The sequence below is a fragment of the Mirounga angustirostris genome, unplaced genomic scaffold (genome assembly GCF_029215605.1).
Source record: "Mirounga angustirostris isolate CCGP_5_RB_7025 unplaced genomic scaffold, mMirAng1.0.hap1 SCAF_6, whole genome shotgun sequence".
Classification (NCBI taxonomy): domain Eukaryota; kingdom Metazoa; phylum Chordata; class Mammalia; order Carnivora; family Phocidae; genus Mirounga; species Mirounga angustirostris.
In genome coordinates, this window is record NW_026991714.1 from 57,400,937 (window position 1) to 57,407,257 (window position 6,321).

A 6,321-nucleotide genomic window follows, 5' to 3' on the forward strand; every position below is an offset into this window, starting at 1 on the left:
CTCTTATCTTTGTTGCCACCACTCATTGTCTTTCTTCTTCAGGCTCTGATCCATCCAGGAGTGGCCACCTTTTAGCATGAAGATTGTTCAATCACCCCCCACCCCATAGCTTTTTAGTGCCATTCAATTCAGGGATATGAAGAAAAATCATTCATTGACTTGTTTGTTTATTTGTCAAATGACAACTTATCAAAATTTGAAGAAAATTCCTCTGTGGGCACACTAGAGCATAATATGGCTCCTGACTCCCTCCAACCCCATTTTCTACCCTCATCTCTCTGCTCTGAGTTTCTGGGTTTCTGGCTGTTTGTCGAATACACCAAGCAAGCCCCTCCTGCATGTTTTGTTCTTTCAACACTAATACTAGATATTCTTCCATCCTAGAATGCTCTTTAGGCAGGTAATTACATGACTGTCCTTCAATTTATTCAGGTCTCTGCTCAAATATTACCTTCTCTTAAAAGCCGTCCCTAACAAAGCTGCTGAAAATAGCCTTCCTTATCAATCTTCATGGCCATGCTCTGATTTTTCCTTTCATATCACCTATTACTATCTAGTTCCATTCATTCACTCATTAATTAATTAATCAATTAATTAATTCATATTTTTGTCTTTGTCACTAGAATATAATGTGTTGGGAGACATTTAAACATGAGTCTCTCATGTTTCTGCAGGTCCAGATTATCTTTCCTAGCACATTTGGAAGACAGAGATAGTATCTTCCTCTAAAGCAAAAATCAAGAAAGTTTACTGCACATTAGAAAACATACAGGTCCCCTAAGCTCAGGGCACCTGAGTGCAATCCACTGCATGTGTAACTGTGTAACATGTGTAACTGTCACTTGGTACCTTAAATCTCAATACCCATAGGGTGATACAGTGCAAGAAAATGCCTGTTCTCTTGTATCCATGAAAATGTGGCAGGCTTACTTTTGGCTTGCAAGTAGAGTAAAACGCTTTCCTTAACTAAGCCCTTTACAAGAGTTAACACTCAGCTATTTGTTTATATCTTGGTACAGCCCTTTCTGCGTGTGTGCGCACTTGCGCGCATGCGCACACACACACGCACACACACACACCGCTACCTGTGCTGGATCTCCATTTCTCTGTTAGGCACATCAGTGTCTAACAATGGATGGAAATCTGCCCTCAGGGAAGCATCCCAAGACCTAACTAGGACCCATTTCTGTGTCGTAGCTTAGGGAACTTCCCAACCTATGGGCCCAGTCTCAAGTCTCCCACTTCCCCTGTTCTGCACATAGAATGTCCATAAATGGGTTGGTAATCCCCCAACTTTTGCCCAAGGCTTGCAGAGATTTGATTTGATTTGTAAGGGTTATTTATAGAGTTTTCATTGTTCATAGGCAAGGCTAAGAATTTACAAGTTTGTTTTTGGTGTCTTTCTGATCCTCAGCTATCTTGAAAACATTTGATTCACAGGGCAGTGTCATAGCTAATGATAGAGGGTCAGTTTGTGAGTCTGGATTGCTATTTTGCCTGAATTAACCTATGTTTTTAAAGAAATATAAGTATTCACATTAGTAATAGAGGTGTATGCAACAAACATTATCCCCAAAGGGCTCATTAACTAAATTTTAATAGATGAAATTGTATTTTCTCATTCAATTAATTATAATTTTAGAGATAATAGTATTTATCTATGAATATTGCTTAATGGCCTACAGTTGGGAGTGATTACTACCTCTATTTTCATTCTCCAAATGTTTATTGAACATCTATTATATGTCCAAAGGATTGTCTCAGGTAAAAAAGTATATCCTAAGCAAGTTAGAACATAGTACATGCCTTAAGTATAAACAGTTACGTATTAGTATAAACAAAATGCTGTGAAGGTTTCAGAAAATGGAGTGATCAGGAGTCTGTTCAGTTCTTACAGTATTGAGCATAGGGCCTGATTTAGAGTTGCCCTCCACAAATGCTTGTTTAACTGAATATAGGAAAGATAATATTTCATTGGGAAAATCAATAGTTTTATGGAAGAAATGTTATTTCACATAGATCTTGAGAAACAAGTAGGCTAATGCAAAATTTCTGGGGAAGAGTCCATCATTTTAGTAAGTGCATATGAAAGTGAACAGACGAATGGGGTGCCTGGGTGGCTCAGTTGGTTAAGCATCTGCCTTCTGCTCAGGTCATGATCCCAGGATCCTGGGATTGGGTATCTGCTTCTCCTTCTGCCCCTCCCCCTGCTCATGCTTGCCCTCACTCTCTCTCTCTGAAATAAATAAATAATATCTTTTTTAAAAAAGTGAACAGATGAAGTTCTCTGCTTTTGGTCTCTTTAAAGTAATTTTTCATGACTTTGTTCTCTCTTTCTCTACTTTTTACTAAATAGTATGAGTAATAATATTAATGATTTTAACCAGTAGTAATTATTACTAATTACTGACATTTCTTATCATAACATGTTACTCATTATTGTCTTTTCTTTTCCAAAGAAATAATTTTCATGATGACTAATGTCTTTTTTACATTTTCAAAGTAAGTTGAGAATCAAGTCCACTCTAGGCAAAACTGTGAAGCAAGGAGTTTGTCATTAGCTTTTCTTGCCCAGGCAACATGTATATTCTAGAACACAATATATGCATTAGTATTGACAGTTCTTGGGTCTCAATTCTTAAAGAACCTACAGTCTGCTGATCCATAGCTAATTTGCTTGATAAACAAATGGCCAAAAAATTATACTGTAATGAGTTGTTTGTCTCTGGTGTTACATATTTAAAGGAGGCAACACCTGGCCAATTTGAAACTCATGGTCATAAACAATGGTTCAAATAGTGGGAATTCTGTTCACTGTGACAAGCTGATAATCAAAATATGTTATACTGCATGAGGCTGCATTTACATAGTCTCCTTTGGAATGACAGAATTTTAAAGCTGAAAGGGATCTTGGAAATCATCTAATCTAATACTATCATTAAATACAAGGAAACTGAGGCCTAGAGAGGTAAAAACAAACACGTAGGTAAGCAAATAAGCAAACAATCACAACTTATCCAAACTCATGAATCGATCTAGCAGCTGAGCAGCACCAAGTTACATGAGACTAAAATTTAGGTCTTCTGATGTGTAGGCCATAGTTCTTAGCAATCTTGAGAATTATCACTTATCTATTGTTCTGAACTAATTTAATGTCTAAGAAATGATGTTAAACTGATAGTTAATGGATCTTACTATATGAAGGAAAAAATCTTGGTTATTAATTGTGAACCAGTTACATATTACAATTTTTTCTCAAGTCACATCAAAAAGAGAGCAATTTCCATTCTACAAAATAGTGATTTCTAGGTGAAGTGACTGACTGGTCTAAGGTCACAGAAAATATCTATGGTTCAGCTGAGATAATAACTCAGATTTTTGGCCTTCTCCTTGAAGTCTTCATCTTGAGTCCCAGAACTTCTTCAGTGGGCATTTATTGCATACAATATTCCCACCTGTGTACAAATTTTAAACTAGCAAATTAATCCATGCTCAAGTACTTATGAATGTCTCAAGATAATTGTCCTTTGAGACAAAAGAGGGGCAGGGTCTCTACCACCAGAGTTTCCATCAGAAAGAGTCTCAGTGTATGTTCCATTCAGGATCAAGAGGGTTAGGTGAACATATGATTTGTAAGTTTCCATAAGTGGTCTTAGGCTTATGATCTTGATATGTACATCTAGGAGCATATAATAATATGTATCAGTAAAATAAACAAACCAGAGCAAAGCTGTTGACTCACAGCTCTAAATGCTCACAGGTTTTCTGTCTGGCATTTTCACTCCTTTCAAACCACATATTAACGATGCTGACCTTTTTAGTAATTTGACTCTCACAATGGCACAGCAGCAACAAAGCTCAAAGTCTGACAACCTGATGTGGGCAAGCCAAGGAAGTAATTACTGCTTTAAATAAAAGAACTGTTTGTGTCTCTACAGCAGGCAAATTTTATACTCCATCCTCCATACCATAGCACACCCACCATCTTCCTGTGGGTTGACTTCCCAGAGCTCAGAAAAATTGGCTATCCTGTGGGGCGTCCCCACATAACACGCACATTGGTGGCCATTTTGTTTTGTCATTGAGTCTTAGATTTGGAAGAGTCCACACCAATCATTTCCTCTAACTTTCAACTCTAAGTAGTATTAACTCTGAAACAAGGACCCCCCCCGCCGACTGCTTGGATGTTTCCAGTGATGGAAAACTCAGCCCCTGATTCAGTCAAGCAAGGATCCCATGAATATGCACTCTCAGGCAGGGCATTCAGGATAACCTTGTGTAAGTAGAGCTCAGAATCATAACTTCTGTCTCCTTTTCTTCAGTTCCTTCTTCTTTCCTCTTCATTCTTTTAATATTCTTCCTCTAAGTTTCAGGGTTTTCTAAGTATCCATTGAGCATCCAAGATGCTGATTTACAATTAAATGAAGGACCATATGAAAATGTGTTTTGCCCACCTAACCAGCAGGCCATAATTTGGATAAGAGGGGAAAGGACACATTAAAGATTATTTTTAGTTAAAATGTGTAAGCAAACTCAGTTTGCAAAGGGCTCAGTGAATTCTCTGTCTAGCCATTCCTTATTTCCCCACAGCATTGTACTTTTCCTGGAACAATTACATCAGGCTGGAAAATTTAGCTTTTGGTTTGTGACCAGATTCATCTGTCCCTTATGTGTTTTATCAGAGTTAGCTTTTAAACAAGGAGGGGAAATCTCATTTTCTCACACAGAGAGCCAAGATTTTAAACCATTTTCCAAACATCACTCACTTGTCCAATGATCACATTCACTTCTTGAGCACTGTGCTGGACTGTTCTAAATTATCCAGTTTCTTGTATCTATGAATGATACATCCAAGAGGGCAGAGACTTGCTGAACTTCCTCATTCATGGAAAGTAATTGATAGTTAATTCCTATAGGGCTATTATTAACCTATATATCACCTTTGTGCAACTTGGCAAAAATATTCCATCTGGAGGAGGTACAATCCAAAGCTATATAACCTGGCTGGCAGAAAGAGACTTTGTGAGAAGCAAAAAGGCTTCCTTCCTCTAAATAGATTTTGCCCTGTGCCATGCTTTGGCTTTGCATAATAAGCACAGAAGTGGTAATTAAGTTAATACTAGCTGCTGTAACAAACAAGCTAAACATTAGCAGTGGCTTAATACAATAAAAGTTTGCCTTTAGTTCACATTAAAGTTGCTCATCAACCTCCAACAGGCAGGTAAGAGAAGACAGAGAATGGGGAAAGTCAAGCAGCTTCTTAACCTTTACAGCCTCAGTTCTGCTTATATTCTGTTCATATGAACCAGTCACTTGGAGCGACATAGGTAAAAGGGGAAAGAAAAGCTGGGAAGTGTGGTTCATATCTGGAGAGCCACTTTTCAGATACAAAGATTTCTGTGCCTGATGATTTAATAAAATGCATTTTGAGCAAGTCAAGGTATCATTGTGCAGCATCATCACATGTAAGAAAGCCAAGGAGCTGCTATTGGCCAATATGGGAAGCTCAACTGCAATTGCTTTCCAGACCCCAATTGCTTTGGGTCATAAGTTCATGTGAACATGGACTTGGATGTCAGGCAGGACTGGATTTTAAAATCTCATAAATTGTTTAGCCACTCATTTTCTGTTTTCTAACCTATAAAATACAAAAGGGAGATAAAAAGAATTTCAGTTAAGCATATGAATTGAATGACCTGTTTGCCTCTGTTCCTTTCTGAAATCTTAGTAAAATGGGTATGAAATGTAAAAACATTATAATCTATGCACCTAGGAGGACAGTGACAGCAGGTTAGAAATGTCAATACAATTTTAGATGATAGATAGTGAATTCATTAATAATAAGTGATTTGATATAACAAAGCAAATAAAGCTTCCCAAAGTAAGATGGGGGTGAGGAAAGCCCACAACAAACTGATTTATACCATAGAACCCTATAAAGGCTCAGGATTGGAAGTACCAATTACTTCTATACAATGAGACTGAACACATGGTTGCCTGCAAACACCCTGGGAGCCAAGGAGGGATGCAATGCCATACAAAACAGGAGATTAAAGAAAAGTCTGCAAACTGAATGGTAAGACCCCCTGATTGGTTCACAGACTTCAAGAAGTCATGATTATTTTCTCTCCTTTCTGGAGAAACTTCTAGGCAAAAGAAAAGGTCTACACGTACTTCTGTTGGAAGTGTATTAGTTCTGACTGCTGCTGTAACAAATGACCACAAACTTGTCAATTTAAAATAATAAAAATTATTATCTTTCAATTATGGAGCTTAGAAATCCAAAATGAGTCTTGTTGGGCTAAACTAAAGGTGTTGGCC